The sequence below is a fragment of the Anolis carolinensis genome, chromosome 2 (assembly GCF_035594765.1).
Source record: "Anolis carolinensis isolate JA03-04 chromosome 2, rAnoCar3.1.pri, whole genome shotgun sequence".
In the NCBI taxonomy this organism is placed as follows: Eukaryota; Metazoa; Chordata; class Lepidosauria; order Squamata; family Dactyloidae; genus Anolis; species Anolis carolinensis.
In genome coordinates this window covers 192,890,913-192,909,620 of record NC_085842.1, presented here as the reverse complement: position 1 = coordinate 192,909,620, position 18,708 = coordinate 192,890,913, and the positions used below count along the sequence as shown (strand labels likewise).

The window sequence follows — 18,708 nt, the reverse complement described above, 5'->3', positions numbered from 1 at the left end:
TGAATCGTGAAAATTAATATAATCTGGCTCCAAGTATTCAAAAACACTAAAATTAGAATATATAAAAATTACTGTGGTATAAATAAAGAACACTAAATAAAGAACAACACTCTGAAAACAGGGGAATTCCACACAGGAAACAATCAGGGCCAGCTAACACCTCCCAACAAAGTATTCCCATCATCAAAGACTGGCAAATCCTCTGTTTTCCTAGGGCCACAGACATTAGAAGCACATAAAATATCGCAAACAACACCACTCTGAAAACAAGGGAATTCCAGACAGGAAACAATCAGGGCCAGCTAACACCTCCCAACAGGAGCCCCCAGATGGCGTAGTGGACTAAGTGACTTGAAGGTTGGGTTGCTGACCTGAAAGCTGCCTGGTTTGAATCCTACCAGGGGAGAGTGCGGATGAGCTCCCTCTATCAGCTCCAGCTCCAATTCTCTCACTCCAGAAGCGACTCAAGTTGCTCCTGACACACACACAAAAACACAAACACACACACACACAAAAACACTTCCCAAGAAAAATTCACTCAGGGAGGAAGCAGTCAGGCTTTAAAGCTGCAAGGCCATTACATGCTAATCATTTTGCCTAATTGCAGCATTCATACTTGCCTCTAACAGACAAAAAAAAAACCCCAATCAGAAATATTGTATATCCACAAGCTTTAGGAAATAATATCCCCTGATGGCGCAGCATGCTAAAGTGCTGAGCTGCTGAACTTCTGGACCGAAAGGTCACAGGTTTGAATTGTGAGAGCGGAGTGAGCCCTCACTGTTAGCCCCACCTTCTGCCAACCCTAAAGTTCAAAAACATGCAAATGAGAGTAAATGAATAGGTACTGCTCCGGCGGGAAGGCAACGGCGCTCCATGCAGTCATGCCACATGACCTTGGAGGAGTCTATGGACAACGCCACCTCTTCGGCTTATAAATGGAAATGAGCACCAACCCCCAGAGTCAGACACGACTGGACTTAATGTCAGGGGAAACCTTTACCCTTTACCTTAACTACCACCAATTCCTCAATACTTTATTTCCCATTCTACCATACTTCACCACAGCAACGCATGGCCTGGCACAGCTAGTGCTTAATAATTTTGCTCTGTTCCTCTTAGTATAGATTGAGCACCCGTTGTCTAGAATGCTGAAATCCAGAATATTCCAGTTCCAAAATTGTCCACATCAATGGCTAAGATAGTGACATCTTCCCTTTCGGATGACTCAGTGTACACAGATGTTGTGTACAGTGAATCGTGATCTTATGTGCATAAAGTTTGTATAAGTGAATTTTGTGTTTGGATTTGGATCCCGTTTCCATGATATCAAAATTATGTACCTATAAGCAAATACTGGTATTCCAAAATTTGAAAAATCTAAAATGCCCTATCTCTATTATGATTCAAACTTCTGTTTCAAATCACCCTAGACGTCCTTCTTCCCCACCAATTGATGCTCTCCATGTAGCAGTTATTACAACACTGGCAAATAGAGAAAAGTATTGTGTACAGGATCAAACATTACAGGTGCTATATCTTTAGGCAAAGTTTAAATGAGCTCTATCTGATGTGATCTACTACCCTGTTTTCCCAAAAATAAGACATCCCCTGAAAATAAGACCTAGTAGAGGTTTTGCTGAATTGCTAAATATAAGGCCTCCCCTGAAAGTAAGACCTAGCAAAGTTTTTATTTGGAAGCAAGCCCGCCAAGCTGAACACCAGAGCATGCAGGATCGGTCAATGTATGTACCATAGATTATTGTACATGGAAATAATAGTTGTAACAAGAAATTCTTGATAGGAGTCACAGTTTATCTGGTTATGCTGGTCTGTGATGACTACTGTACAGTATATAATAAATGTTCTTTTTTTGTTTAACAATAAATGTGAATTCTTCTTCATGGAAAAATAAGACATCCCCTGAAAATAAGACCTAGTGCATCTTTGGGAGCAAAAATTAATATAAGACACTGTCTTATTTTGGGGGGAAATGGTATGAAAATATACACATGCATTATGATCGCCATGACCTTTTGATGTGTGATAAATTTACCAAGCAGGAATGCTTAATCAAGATCACTTTACAGTAAATTAACCAGTGATGTGATCCTGAATATTTCATGCTGCCTTATGAATATACAGAGTATCTTGCTAAGTCATTTGAGAGCTTTCTCAACAACCCACATATGGTAGGACAGACTGGTGATGTTGTGGCGTCCAGATCATGTTTAATACCCGTTTTCATAAGAAACACAAATCCTAACCAGCAGTAAGAGATCAGATCAGTAGTTTATTAACATATGTAGGGACAGAAGTTTCCCATCCCTGTGGTGGATGGTCCCCTGACTTTGGCCAGTGATCCACAATCTGTCTTACATCCTTAGGGAGTGTTTTTTCCTCTACAGACTTCTCTGCTGTTTTCTTCCTTTTCCCCCGGGATAGGCAGAAAAAGCTTTAATGAAACCAGATGTCAGGCAGACAGATTGTGAGAGTTCAGCAGTTCACTTTATGGTTGAAGTGTAAGAGCCACAGAGAATGCTGAAAATGTTAAAGGGAAACAAAGCAAATAAATAGCAGTGAAAAGGGAGTGAACCAACCTACTTGAGACACTGTCATGGGGTGATATTCTCAATATTGTGTTGTAATAAAGTCCTGAACATGAGCCTATTAGCCTAGTGGAGAAAAAATTCAAAAGGATGCAAAAGAGAGAAGATTGTCTCACCTCAGTTCCAAAGGCATTATTCTAGGTTGGCAGGAGCCCACAACAAGATTCTTCCTTTTATAGACTGGGGCATCTTGTTTGGGATCCCCAGTTCTCCCTCCTGTTTTGTGGGCTCAGTGAGCAGTATGCTTCTGAATTGGATACAACAGAGATGTGCATAAAGTGCAATATGCTAAATATGGCAAATGGAGATAGGACATCCTGCTGGTAAAGACCTTTGGAAAAGAATATTTCAGTTTAGGAGACATACCCTAATAATTTCTCCCTATACTGTACTTTCTAGTGTTGTTTTCCAGGCCCATTGGGTTTAGCTTATCAGTCACACTGGGACATGAGAGGCAAGACAGAAGGTTGTCTCTGAACTGTTTGGGGCTTTTTATCATCCTAACCACCTTAAGATTGTGGCTGGGAACAGGGCAGCCCAAAGAAAGTTAAATAATGTGCCTTCAGCCACTGCCCTTCTTTCAAGTTCCTTCTTCTGAAATATAGTCTGTAGAACCTAGTATTCATTGGTGGTCTCCCATCCAAGGACCAACCAGGGCTGACCCTGCCTTTAAGTGTATAGTAGTCTATGATAATGATCATCACAGTCATCCCGCCTTTTCCCTATTGTGGAGCTCAAGGCAGTTTTACGAAAATAGTTAAAATTGATAGTGCACAAAGGTTAAATAACAATTAAACTATCGTAAAATCTGAAACTAGTTTCTTGTCTTTCTAAAAATAACAAAAATAAAACCCCAGCACACAGCAAAAGGGCTGTTTCCCCTGAAAAATTAGTTCTGAAAAGGTCTGCTGGAATAAGTTTTTTCCTACCTGTTTGTGGAGGCATAACACCCTTGAAGCAGTGACTACTGCCAAGACAATCTGAAAACTTTATAGTCTTCAATATCACGTGAAGCTTGTGTAACATCACTTTGCAGGAGTGACAGTGATTGAGGGAGTATTACTAAAACTGCCAACCCGAATATGTATGTCATGCTGGCAAGTGTTATTCTCAAGTGTGACAAAGCCGGTACATCTTCCTCTGTGGATTGATTTTAAACAGAGAAGTATATAATTTTTATGATTATGAATAGTGGCTATACAGAGACAGGAATATTTATGTCCTTTCCCGATACCCTACTCTTAGATTAATATACAGTCAGACCTCTACATTTGCTTGGGTTAGGGGCGCAATGAAAAAGCCTTGAATAAAGACAGTTTTTTAACCTGAGAAAATTCTTCTTCAGTGTGATCCCCTATAATCAACTTTTGCCAAATGTCCATAGGGATGCATTGGAGGACCTATCAGTTCCTAGAGACCATATTAATCAAATCCACAAATAATCAAAACCGCAAAAGTTAAACCAGCAAATATGAAGGGTCAACTGTACCACAACTCAATGGGCAGGAGGTGTTTTCTTGCTAGAGAGTAAAAACATCAGGTTTGTGATATTTATGTATTTTTTTCTAAACCAAAAATCTAACAAATAGAACTAGATGCAAAATGAATGCCCTTCAGAGCCAGTTCCCACTCTTTAGCCATTTTTCTTCATTTAATTAAGCAGTATAATTTGCAGTTGGTAGAAAGGAGTAATTTTATTACTACTATGATTCTGCACCTGGAAATCATTAATCCTGGCTGTTCTATCTAAAATCACTCAGATTCTTATGTGCCAGGAAATCTAGAATTACTTTCTCATTCCTTCTCTATTCAATAGACCCATGATATTAAGTACAGTCTAGTTTGGGAAATGCTGATGACATGCCAGTGATCATAATGTCGTTTTCTTGCTGATGGATTCCTGGGAAGGTTTGATAAATGAGGCATCGGTCTGTTTGGCACAGTGTTCTGGAGCATTAAAAAAGTGTGGCGGTGTCATTTTGGAAAATGTTTTGCTTCATTCAACTTGGCAGGCGACAGCACATACAAGGAATAATTTATGGCTTGTGGCTTTGTCACTGGTTATTCTTCAACCACAAATGAAGAAATGGGGGGGGGGGGGAACAAACCACCCACAAACCAAGAAACTTCAGGTCTGCAGCTCTTAATCTCTTGTTACAGTCTGTTTGAACAAGAAGTATACTAGTAAAACTAGCAGGAACTAAATCAAGGTACAATTGCATATCACACATTAATGTGTAGAAGAATGAATTCTATCAGGGGAAGCATGCATGGCAGGCTCTAAGAGGAAATTCCATCCTCCACAAAAGTGTAAAAGGCACAGACACCCTATACTCTGTTTTATGTGGCTACTATTTAGAAATGTATATCAGCTTCTGTTTGGGCAACATGATTTTGGGTCTTGAAAGTGAACAAGTGATGGGTTGGATGCTTACGTATATACTCGAGTATAAGCTGACCCGAATATAAGCCGAGGCACCTAATTTTACCCAAAAAACTGGGAAAACTTAATGACTCGAGTATAAGCCAAGGGTGGGAAATGCAGCAGCTACTGGTAAATTTCAAAAATAAAATTAGATACCAATAAAATTACATTAATTAAGGCATCAGTGGGTTAAATGTTTTGAATATTTACTGTATTTCAAAGAAAAACAGTAAACTAACTCTATAAGTGGAAAAGCAACAATAACTTTATAATCATCATCATCAACAACAACAGTTTCATTTGTACCCTGCCCTATCTATCTCCCCCTGGGGAACTCAGGCCAGCTTCCAACATAGTAACAGGCAAACGTGTAATGCCTACATAAACAATGCAGAGTTAGATATAGATCTATCATTATATATACTAATTTCACATGTGTATTTCCCCCTGAAACCTTTGCAAATCCTCTCTCTCTGTGCATTTTCCTCCTGCAATATTTCCAAGCCCGATTTATCAATGTTTATATCTATCTAGACATCTCTGTGTGTGTGTGTGCGTGTGTGTGTGTGCGCACACACACATTTTCCCTCTGCACTTTCAAACATGTGAGGGTAAAATTCATATAAAATTCATATATAAAATTAATGTATACATATAGGAACAGATATACAGGTACATGGAAATCTCTAGTTATCTATATTTACATAGGATTTGCAAAGACCTGTAAACATATGAGGGGAAAATTCATATATTAATGTATTTGTAGGGGGAACATCTATATAAATATTTAGAAGCTTTGGGGCATGCTGTCAAGGTCAGACGCCAGCCAATGATTGGAAATACAGTTTATTGTATAAACAACTCAAAAAAGCTCATAAAACAAACACAGGAGCTTGCAACACTTAAACTTCAGTTTGAAAAAGACATTTAAACTGAAAAAACTCCAAAAAACCAAACCGGAGTATAATCCGGATTATCCAGAGAGGCCAAGCCGGAATAGGGAGCGAAGAGTAATGCCAAAACAATGTCCAGTCCAAGGTCCAAGATGAGAAGTCGTCACAGCAAAGTCCTCGTCAATGGGTAGCCAAAACGACGGAGGCGAACTAATGCAGACAGTAATCACAATGCAGTCTAAAGAAAACCCACACAGTTCCAGCCCCCGTTGTAGAAGTAACCCGGAATAAACTTACATCCGTTGCACAGTTTTCAGGAACACGAAAACGAAACCCAATGGCGCCCAACAACCACCTTGCCACACGCAAGGGCCCAATGGCAAAATGCCCTCAATTTATTTAAAACTCGTCTTCAGAACTCGAGCCGGGCACCGCCCTTCCCACAGGTTGCTCCCATTCCTCATCTGAGCTGGAACCGTCCTGCCGACGCCCAGACCTACCCGCAGCTGTGGAACTATCCCCACTCCTCCAATTAGACCACCTTGGGTCTGATCCTGAAGGACCCCATGTTTCCTCAGTGTCCCCACTACCAGTGAGCCCAGTCTCCCCATCACAACCCTCTGGAGCGTGTGTCCATTCCATGTCATCCTCTTCTGCCCGTACCATATCCCCAATGTCCATTTCAAGCCCCTCATTCCCTTCAAAACCCTCAAATGAATCCTCATCTGTTGACTCCTCAAATATCTCTCTAATCCTCTTTCTCTGTAACTCCTCAAATGAGTCTTGCTCCTGAGGAGTCTTTCTTCTCTTCCTGCTACTATCAGTAGTATCATTGACCCCAGAAGGCTCATTCACAACACATGCGTTTACCCAAGGAAGAAATGCAAGCAAAGTCCCCCTAAAAACAACTTTGTCTTCTTTTCTCCTGCCCTTTCCCACCTCTTTTCTTTCTCCCTTTTTCAAACTCTAAAAGTAGCCATAAAAGGCTTTTTAAAACTTCTCTCCCCCTCCCAAAAAAGCCCACCTCATTTTTGTTTCCTTAGGAATAAAAAGAAATACACACCTTCTGTTGCTCTCTTTTCCCTCCTTCCCTCCCTTTGGACTCAAATGTTCTTGCAATAATAGTAGTAGTAGTAGTAATAATAATAATAGTAATAGTAATGAATCGTGCAAATTTGCAAGAATTTTTTTTCTTCCCCTTCTGCCCATGCAATCTGGCTTGCAAGGGTTTCTCTCACACTCTCCTTTCACTTTTGAAAACATTCACTTCTTCTCTGTCTCTCTCTCAAAAAAATATAAGATAACCAGCCTGGGAGGAGAAGCAGAGGAGGGAGGTTTTGGAAAAGAAAGCATACTGTGGCCTCCAGGCTCCGCTGCTGGTTTGACTTTGACCTGAATATAAGCCGGGGGAGGCTTTTTCAGCTCATAAATAAGGGATTAATAACTTGGCTTATCTTGAGTATATATGGTAATTCTTTATTTGAATTTTTGTGGCCAACTCATTTCCCAAATAAGTTCCTCTAGGAAAGTCCAGATGCTTTGGCTGTAAACATATCTTGGAGCTCTGCAGGGAGGAAAGCGGCAGATACTTATATGCTTCAAATCAGCCTTTCCGGAAACTGCTTTTTCATAATAGAAGCAGCTGTCAGGATTTTATAACATATGGCCTCCAGATAAACATGCTTAATACTAGAGGATTAGTCCTAGAGTCAAGTATGACAAGACTTTTTAAAAGGCGTGTTAATTTAATAATGATGCAGGCTTCACATCCCTTATTAAGAATTCCAAAATATCCCAAAATTGTCAACATAGGTGACTGAGATAGTGACACTTTTGCTTTCAGATGGTTCATTGTCACAAATATGCAAATATGTGAGGATAGTTGTTATACATTTGTTTAAAACATTATATTGATAATTCTAAAAGAAAATATTTCATAATCCCAGTTTTAAACAAAAATCTGTAAATGGGAAGAAGAAGAAAAAACAAATCTGGGAAAACCTGTTCAGGTTCAAAGGGCTCTAAATGCCCTAAAACAGAGGTGTTAAACGTGTGGCCCTCCAGATGTTTCAGACTTCATCTCCCCAAAGCACTAGCCAGCTAGGCAAAGAATTCTGAGAGTTGAAGTCCAGAACACCTGGAAGGAACACAAGTTTGGCATCACTGCCCTAATGGCTCCAGATCTTGCCTGTTCATGGAGGCTCTAGTACTAGAAACCAGCAAAGTACGTACATTCTATTTCAGGGGAAGGAACTGACCATACCATTTCTCAGTTTACCTTGCCAAGAAAACATATTAAATGTAGGGGGCAACCAAACATAAGCTGACATGCAATTTGAAGGCACCAATGAAGGCTATTTGCTGGCTAGAGAGAGAAGTAAAAGAAGTGGCTCAAATTGAAAATACTAGAAACTGTTTATTAAAAAACTTCACTTGTCAGAAATTTGTTTCTAAATGGTCCCGTGAAGAAGGCTTTTTGAGTATATATGTGTCCAAATGTGACAGGCTTTTTAAAAAAATTACTAAAACTACAATCTTTTAAGTATCTTGAGGTGTGACATGAGTTTTTATCTGTAGATTGAATTGGATGATTTCCATTTTTTGCTTTTGGTTTTAAAAAAGAAAGGGCTGTTACAAAAGTGATACAGTAGAGTCTCACTTATCCAACACTCGCTTATCCAACATTCTGGATTATCCAACGCATTTTTGTTGTCAATGTTTTCAATATATCATGATATTTTAGTGCTAAATTCGTAAATACAGTAATTACTACATAGCATTACTGCATATTGAACTACTTTTTCTGTCAAATTTGTTGTATAACATGATGTTTTGGTGCTTAATTTGTAAAATCATAACCTAATTTGATGTTTAATAGGCTTTTCCTTAATCTCTCCTTATTATCCAACATATTCGCTTATTCAACGTTCTTCCGGCCCGTTTATGTTGGATAAGTGAGACTCTACTGTATACTGTTTTGTACTTTGAAAAACCTACTTTTTAATTACTTAATATTGCATATTTCTATTTGTTTTGAAATGTTGGTGATTTAATTCTGTTTTATTGTTTATGTTTTTAATTATATTGTACTAGCTGTGCCCGGCCACGTGTAGCTGTGGCTTATGAGAATCATTTGTTGGCCAGGTGGAATAGCAGTGAATAGCCTTGCAGCCTCAAGCCTGGCTGTTTTCTTCTTTTGGGAAGCCTTGTTTGGTGAGCTGGAATGCAATGGAATAGGCTTGCTGCTTGGAAGGCTGAGTACTTGCGTTCTAGGGAATGGTTTTTGGGGTTGCTAGAATTGCAATGAATAGCCTCACTACTTCAAAGCCTGGCTGCTTGCTACTCAGGGGAATTGTTGGTTGGACAGCTTCAATAGTACAGAGTAGTATTGCTGCTTCAAAGCCTGGCTGCCTTCTACCAAGGTTAATCCTTTGTTGGTCTGGTTGAATTGCACCGAATAGCCTTGCAGCTTCAATGCCTGGCTGTCTTATACCTAGGGGAATCCTTGTTTGGCGAGCTGGAGTAGCACCCTCAATCAAAGTGCTGTTTTGAAGCCTGGTTACTTCCTTTGTAGGGGAATCCTTGTTTGGCCAGCTTGAATTGCACTGAATAGTCTTGCAGCTTGCAAGCCTAGTCGCTTTCTACCTTGTGGAATCCTTGGTTGCCCAAGTTGAATAGCAATTAATAGTCTCTGTGCGGCAAGTATGAATGCTGCAATTAGTCCCCTTGATTAGCATTTATATGCCTTGCAGCTTCAAAGCCTGGCTACTTCCTGCCTGGGGGAATCCTTTGTTGGCCCTGATTGTTTCCTGCCTGGAATTCCCGTTTTCAGAATGTTCTTTAGTTACTTCCCGGATTGTAGAAATTATATTGTTCTGTATTATTATACCACAGTAATTATTATATATTATATTTATAATCTTGTATTATCTGCTTAGAACTGGATTATATGAGGCTCCATCTACACAGCTGTATAAAATCCACACTAAATTGGATTATATGGCAGTGTGGACTCAGGATAATTCAGTTCAAAGCAGATACTGTAGATTATGTGCCTTGGCATTCTGAGTTATATAGCTGTGTGGGAAGGCCTTGAGTCTACACTGCCATATAATCCAGTTCAAATCAGATAATCTGTATTTTATAGGCAGTATGGATGAGGCCTAAGTGCACTCTGCCTGTGCCCTGGGTGCTATTTTGGCTGAGGGAATTGCTAGGATACAAAGTGGGTGAGGCCTAAAGGGGTGGGGCCTACCTTTCTGAGCCGTTACTAAAGGGGGAAAACAGCTCTTTCTCGTCCTCTAATTTGGGCATTATTTTTTTTAGATTTTTGTTTGAAATACATAAATTGGATGACTGACTTTTGTGGTCAAATCGGTTGTGATTTGGTTCAGTGGTTTTGTTGTTTACTCCATGGTAAAACCGCACATTACATATTTTTATTTATATATATATATATATATATATATATATATATATATATATCTTCATTTATAAGTTGCTTTGAGTCCTAGTTCTTGAGGAATAATAATAATAATAATAATAATAATAATAATAATAATAATAATAATCATCTTTATTTATACCCCACCACCATCTCCCCAACGGGGGGACTCGGGGCGGCTTACATGGGGCCATGCCCAGAACAATACAATATAACAAAATATAATAGAACAACAAATCATAGCACATTAAACAACACAATAAAAGAAAATATACACTACATTAAACAAGATCAAAAGAACAATAAAACCAAGGGCGGGCCACATGAACACTAGGTTAAAACTCGGGGTTAGAAAGGAAGTAGGACTAAAGGAAGTATACGGTGTAAATAAAGATGATGATGGTGATTTGTTTTCCAGAATTGTCAGGTGTGATGTATTAAGACTTTTTGTGAAGTCTATAAGTAATTGCACATGAGAATATTTGCTATTCAGATGCCAAAGGAGTCTTGCTGTAGCTTTCTTGATTTTCTAGTTGTAGAGTATTTGTTTCACTTCATGCTCATGCACTCCCAGGGAATTTTATGTAAACTAGACTTGTCTTTGATAGTGGGATATGGATGACAGTACTGGAAATCTAGAAACAACAAAGACAACTGTATGATGCTGCAGAAATCGGTAAAATATTTTTGAAAGGCGCAAGGGCAAGTATTGAAAATATTGAGTTGGTGCTGGAAAAAAATACTTCCGTTTTGAAATATAGCTTCAAATGTAAACAATATTGAGGTACAGTTTGCTTTCTGTATCCATGGATTCTTCATCCACAATTTCCACCTTCTGTGGTTTGAAGTTATTCACAAATAAATTCCAAAAAGCAAATCTTGGTTTTACCATTTTTATAAAGGGCACTATTTTACTATGCCCTTGTATATAATGAGGCTCGAGCATCCCTGGATTTTGGTATCTAAGGTAGGTGCTCGAACAAAACCCCAGTGGATCCACTGTACATGGTATTTCATGAGACTTCTTGCTTTTTTTGACCCAATCCTTCTATGGGATATGTCAGTGAGCACTGGTGGTTATAGGATTCTGGTTATTCTGCATTCCTGACATCTACCTTTTTAACCTGCTTGTGTCTTGAAAAACATCCTCTTCTCTTGGGAAGTCAAGCATTGAAATATGAGATGAATCTGCATTTTCCTTTTTGCTTTTAGTTCAGTAGCAATTTCTGCTCTCAGATTTACAAAATTAACACTTCTTGCTAAAAATGGAACCTGCCTGAAGTGTAAGGCTTCAACAAAATGTTAGGGATGGATTCTTAATAGGTGTGTATGTATGAGAGTAATGTACGCTCCCTCCCCTTATAATTTTTTTTCTTAGCTTTCCTCCTGCTCCGGTGTTGACGACATTGTGTTTTGCCATATAAGGTAAAGGTAAAGGTTTCCCCTGACGTTAAGTCCAGTTATGTCTGACTCTGGGGGTTGGTGCTCATCTCTATTTCTAAGCCAAGGAGCCGGCGTTGTCCGTAGACACCTCCATGGTCATGTGGCCGGCATGACTGCATGGAGCGCCTTTACCTTCCCGCCGGAGCAGTAGCTTGGTTGGCAGGAGCTGGAGCTAACAGCGTCCGCTCATGCCACTCCCGGGGTTTGAACCTGGGACCTTTCAGTCTGCAAGTTCAGCAGCTCAGTGCTTTAACGCACTTCACCACCGGGGCTCCGTTTTGCCGTATATTATCTCCGCTTTATTGCCGTTGTCTTTTTTGTCAAGACATTGTTTCCTCTTCAGAGGCACAGGATAATTGGGATTATGGTGGTTCTGTGCTGGTGGATGACCCTGCCTTTCAGACTGTTGATGAACTGTGATGTAATTCCACTCATCTCTCCACATTGCTTTTTCTCTCGGTCAAGAATTGTGTGCATTGTTCATTATGGATCCGCCGATAAAGCCATTTCCTTAGCTCAAGGAAAGGGTGAGGCAGTTTCCTGGATTAATTCCCAAGAGCCTTAAGGCCTTGCGTGTTTCCTTGTTGGCTGCAAAGTTCTCTCTTAATTAAGGTTTATTTACAACCTTCTGCTTCCGTTCCCTCCTCTCCAAATGCCCTTTGATCTTGTTAGTGGATTTAGTGGTACATCTGCCCATTTTGTTAAGCAGCCTAGTTGGAAGCAAATACTGTATTTCATTGCATAATAGTTGCACTCCCTCTTTTGGGGTCTCAGTTAAGGTCCTTTTGAATGCATTGCATAATAGTCACACCCCTGCCCACTCGCCTGTCCCTCGGAACAGCCCCCCCCATAACTCCCAAGGGGTGGGCATGCAGGTGGGTGAAGGTGCGAGAGCTAGGAGGCTTTCCTCGGCTACCACCAGCTGAGGGAGGCTTCCTAGCTCTGGTTGGTGGGCATGCGCATGCCAGGGAGAGCTATGGGGCGTCTGGAGGAAACCCCATAGGCCTTTCCTCGCCCAAATGGCCTGTGGGCAAAGCCTATTGGCATTCTTTTTGGGCAGAAAGGGTGCTATGACGATTATGTGGGGAAATATGAGCAACATGCCGGCGAACAAAGCCTATGCAGCCTCCTTCAGCTGCCAATATCTGAAGGAGAACTCTCCCATCATTGCTCAAGAAATCAAAGGAAACACTAAGGCCCCACCCATTCCCATGCTGGCGAGGCCTATGGGGTCTCCTTCAGCTATTAGTAGCCAAAGGAGGCTATCTAGGTCTCACTTGCTGGCGCACAACCCATATTTTCCTGCATAATAGTTGCCAGCCACTTCCCCCCCCCCCCCCCATAAAGGTGGGGGGGGGGGCTGAAACTATTATGAGATGAAATACAGTATACGTTGGATGGAAAATGGAGATTGGAATAGGAAGAGATACAGCTGTAGTTGCAGAAGTGTTAACCTGAATACCAAGATAGCAAAGAAAAGTAATATAGTTCTCAGTTCGCAAAGTGAATGTGTTCTTGGGAATTATTTTGACAGAAAATTTGGTACTAGAAGCAGAAAGAATAAGGATAGCTTCCTGTACTATAGTCTTGCAGCAGTTGCTGAACCTGGCAAACATTCACTCTCACTCTTTTTTATTATAGACATGAAAATTTCCATGGGAGAACCTGGTTCTAAACATATCAATGTATCAATCATAAAATAATATAAAAATTATAATGAATGAAATTACATGAATGGCACTCTTATTGGCCTTCCATTGCAAAACTTGAAGTAATGGTTATCAGCATTCTGTCCTGGTTGGAACAAGCAGGACGCATTGTGTCAGGACAGGAAAGAAAACAAGTTCCTTTTTGTGGACATCTATTGACATTGAAGCTAACAGGCATAAGACAAATAATAGAAATTTATTTTCACATGCTGTGTGCAGAAAGATTGCTTTTGTTGAAGTATAAATGGCTGAAACAGTCACAGCGGCAGTGTATTGTTGGCTAAAATCTATAGTAGCCAGAAATTGAACTTCCTTGGTGACGTAGTTATGTGATTATCTTCATAACTTTGAAAAATACCCAAACGGGTGATTCCCAAATTGTAGTCCTCCTGGTGTTTTGGGCTTCAACTCCCAAAATTTCCAGCTGTTTTGGCCAATGATCAGGGAATCTGGAAGCTGAAGTCCCAGAATACTTGGAAGACTACAGTTTGGAAAACAGTGATTTAAAGAGTGAATATTTGCGTAAAGTTTAAGATTTTTTACAGCTCTACTTCTTTGCAAAGGAACCGTTTCCCTCTTATGAGGATCACCCAATAATTGCAGCCCTGAGGGTAGAAGTGACTGTTCTTTTTCCATTGCCTCTAATTGTTTTACTGTTGATTTTGGGAAGCTGCCTTCATCTTGATCATTGCAGCATGAGATGTTCTTAAAGGCAATTTATTGTTTTTGCTGATGCTGTTTTAAAATTGGGTTTCTCAAACTATATAATAAGACTAAGTTATTGGGAAAAGTTGCAGCTTGTACAGAAGACCTTAAGTTAATAACTGCAGAAGTGAAACAGCATATAATGGTTTGTGGTTGGTGTTAGTCCATTAACCGTGAACGGCCAGTCCTCAGTGAGCTTTTAAGAAACAGTGCCAATACAGTAATACTATGGCAAAAAATGGTACCAGTCTCTAACACAGTGGTTCCAAAACTTATTTGGCCTCCTGCCCCCTTTCCAGAAAAAATATTACTCAGCACCCCCTGGAAAGGGGAGAGTGGCTTAGAGGGGTGGGTGTGGCTCCTGCTCAAGAGGGCGGGGCTGAGCCTCTCCCCTAGTCTAAGATGCAGGGCTGGGAGGGGGAGGTGGCCAGGGCCACAAATGTGCGGCCAGGACTGGGATGGGCAGAGCTTCTATCCCTGCCCTGCTGCGCCTGCTAGGACACGGGGCGGGGCTAGAGGAGGGGGCGGGGCCTCTTCCCAAGTACCTGATGGGGCTGAACCTCTATACCCCACCCCCATGTTCTAACAAACGCCTCAGGGGAAGTATACAGAGGCTCAACCCTGTCTCAGGCTCCTGGAAAGAGGCCCTGCCCCCTTCCCTAGTTCCTCCCTCTGTGTCCCAACAAGCGCCTCAGGAGAGGTATAGATTCTCAGCCCTGTCTCGGGCTCCTGGGAAGAAGCCACTTCCCTCCCCTGACCCTGCCCCCATGTCCTAATAGGTGCCATCACCGTCCCCCTGGATCGCTGCAGCGCCCACCAGGAGGTGGTAGCGCCCACTTTGGGAATCACTGCTCTAACACATGGGGGGGGGGGGGGAATGCTAGTCCCATTGAAAGGCAAAGTCTGGGAACATTTCCCCTGAAGATGCGGGAGTCATAGTGCATTAATGTTGCTCCGCTGACTGAGGGTATATCTAAAATATAGAATTGATACAGCTTGACACCATTTTAATAGTCCTGGCTCAATGTAATGGAGTCATGGGCGGTATATTTTTTCAAGATCTTTCATCTTTTCTGTCAAAGACTGCTGGTGTTTCACAAAATTGTAAATCCCCAGATCACATAACATTGGCTCACGGCACTTAAAGTGGTGTCAAATAGTAATATACTACAGTGTAGATGGACCCTGAGATTCTGGTGTTTGTATTTGTTCTGTATATGTCAATCCTTTATTCTAGATAGATTGATGACCAGTGGGGTGCAGTGGTTTGCGTGTTCAACCATGATACTTGCGACAAAGGTTTGAATCCCATTCAGCCACGGACAAAGGCAACCCCTTGTACAAATCCTGCCAAGTAAGGTTGCCTTAGGGTCACCATAAATTGAAAATGACTTGAAGCCACACAACATCAATAGATTAGATTATCTGGACTCATTTCATTCTGATCTGGCACTTAAACATTTCTGATTGCCCTGATTGATAAACTGCTTTGAGTGAAAGTTGGGGGAGGTGTTGCCCAGTTGTTCTACAATCTCTTTGCCATGGTGTCTTTCTGGACATGAAATATAAGGCACTGTATTGTAGTTGTAAGTACTGTATTAATATTTGCAATTACAAAAGTGTTTTGGCATGTATAGGAACGGGAGTTGTTGAATTAAACATTTCTGTAAAAGGTCATTCAAAAAGTGTTATGGATTTAGAAAAAGCATGCCACCTTAAACTAGTGTTAAGATTGTGATGTTCAAGTAGGATTTCATTAGAGAAAGAGCAATGCAGTTGTTTGAGAGTTGGGCAAGAATCCCTGCTCAATCGTGGAATCTCACTGGTTGATCTTGGGCAGGTCACATAGTCTCGGCCTTAGAGGTGGCCAATGACAGAATTCCTCTGAACAAATCCTGCCAAGAAAACCCTATGACCGTTTCACCTAAGAGTTGACATAAGTCAGAACAATAAATATTTTGTTGCTGAACCTTAGGAAAATTTTCACAATTATGTACAGGTTTAACTATGCTAGGAATACACTTCCAGTGTTTCTTATTCTACTGCATTGTTCTGAAATAATCTTCTCTTACCTCTTTTCATTGCATTCCTGTAGATAGCAATTACTTAGTTTGGCACAATTTCAACTGTAATTCCTACCACTGACTATAAAGAGAATATGACCTCAGATAGCTGATCATCTCCCAGATTCAGAATTGGTTTCTTTCTGCTTACATATAATAATTCTTCTTGAGAAAAATGCACAGATCTCATTTAGCGCACTACAGAGATATGCAGGTGGGATGAAGACACAAAAAAAACTTTGGTCAGATAACCTGTCAGAGTAATTTAAATGGTAAAATGATGGGCTATAATTTGAACATATTTATAGGTTGGTAAAAAAATGCTTAGCCACAGGTGCAGTATTTATCCACTTTCTGAGTAATGCATATCTAATTGTGTTCCTTGAAAAGGATTCATTGATAGATTTTGATTCTTTCACTGATTTCCAAAAGAATCAAAAGACTTTTTTCTAGTTCCCTTTTGCTTAACATACAAAGTATAATGCCTGCCAGTTTTCCACAACAGTTCTAATTGTTGGTCTCCTATGAAAGCCTGAGAAAAGCACCCCCTTGTTTTTTCCTACTCAGCTTGCAGTGCCTGCTTGTGCCTGGTACAGGAAAGATGCCTCCCATTGCTTTACTTCTTGCTTTTTGGGTGGAGCTCAAAAGGAGTGCAATCATGCTGAATTTCCCTAGGTTGTTACCCTGAAGTCAAATGGGGCCTGATTAAGAAAACCTGAGTTTTTCGGCTTGGCTGGTTGCTTCTGATGTAGCTAAAATTAATTGCAGCTTTCTATGTGCTTTTCATTCTGGGCTACGCAGTCCACAGTGAGTTGTTGAAGGCTTTCATGGCTGGGATCACAGGGTTGTTGTATGTTTTCCGGGCTGTATGGCCATGTTCCAAAAGTATTCTCTCTTGACGTTTCGCCCACATCTATGGCAGACATCCTCAGAGGTTATGAGGTACCTCAAAACCTCTGAGGATGCCTGCCATAGATGTGGGCGAAACGTCAGGAGAGAATACTTCTGGAACATGACCATACAGCCCGGAAAACATACAACAACTCAGTTTACAACGAGTTTGTAGTCCACAAACAGTGAACTGGGAATGAATTTCCCTGCAACCTCCAGAGCTAAATTGAAGAAGCATATGGTCATATCTTTTCTACTTAGAAGATGTCCTAGCTGATTGTACATGTTTTGAAAATGGCTTGGAAATGTTCCTGTTTGGAATTAATGTCTCCCAGAATCTCCCAGCTAATATAGCCACTGGCCATGGAAGTGGAGGGTTCCCTCAAGACAAAAAACCCAAAAAAATTGCAAATTTTCATTGAAGAGTGAACAAATGTTTTCCCAGGAAGTTCTGTTGTCAGAGCCGTAGCTGAAAATAAATCTTTCTCTTGTCATTATGGTTGGTGGTACTACATGAAAAAGTATTGCCCCACCCTGGTACTATCTTACTGTGGTAATGCAGTTGTGTACTCCTGTGAGACAAGAAGCTGTTCTGATGACAGCGCTGCTGCTAGTAGGTTTTCCCTAGACAGGGTTTTGCTGAGGAACCACAGTAGATGGCTCTAACACCTACTAAGCAGCAGCAGTAGTGTATATGTGTGTGTCTGAGAGAGACACTGACAGAGGATCTCTCCAAGACAACAGCAGTGGCAGCACATGTGTTAGTAGTGCATAGAAGGAGGCCCCGTAGTAGACAATCCAGAATGAAACAAGAGATGAAACTCTCAGATCAGATTGCCCTTGAGGAACTGAATACAGTAGAGGATAACTATGAATAATACTGTGGCTAATGACAAAACTGGATTCAAGCTGAAAGCACATGCATGGAAAGGAGTTCTGTGGCTACCATGATCTGCTAAAAAAGACCGCTACATGAGTCCTAGAGCAAATTAGGCCTGAACTCTACCTAGAAGCCAAGATGACTTAAACAGAGACTGTCATATTTGACCATATCTGTGGACTCATGTATTCTCCTTATATGAACAAATATGACCATCTCTATTTAAGTCATCTTGGCTTCTAGGTAAAGTTCAGTCTTAATTTGCCTTTAGGGTATTTAAACTCCTCCCATTCATAGGATCATCATAGTCATAGTCAATTTGACAGCAGTTAACAATAGCATGGGATTGATTTTTCTTAGCTTTTCAAAGTCTGCTTCCTTTTCTTTCTTTCTTCTGCTTCCTCTTTCTTTCTTTCTTTCTTTCTTTCTTTCTTTCTTTCTTTCTTTCTTTCTTTCTTTCTTTCTTTCTTTCATGTCATACTCATATAAAAATGTCTCCAGCAGTCGCAGCTGTTGCTTTTTGGGTTTTGGCAACAGAAAAATAATTATTCTTACCTGTTTACATCATCTGCAATTTGACATAAATATTTTAGTACCTTGGGAATGTTGCTCTGTCTGTTCGCCTGCTTCAGTAGTTTTAACCTTT

General features: G+C 40.6%; 1 protein-coding gene and 1 long non-coding RNA gene across 9 annotated transcripts in view; one reads left to right on the top strand and one right to left on the bottom strand.

Annotated features, from left to right (window-relative positions):
- dock6 (dedicator of cytokinesis 6) overlaps positions 1-18,708 on the top strand; it is a 134,264-nt gene that overhangs the window by 12,326 nt on the left and 103,230 nt on the right. The gene's annotated exons all lie outside the window — the stretch shown is intronic.
- Positions 2,274-3,834, bottom strand: LOC103277737 (uncharacterized). The gene is made up of 2 exons (XR_010003182.1): positions 2,726-3,834; positions 2,274-2,541 (listed from the first exon to the last, which is right to left on the bottom strand). It is a non-coding gene; the product is annotated as an uncharacterized LOC103277737 (long non-coding RNA).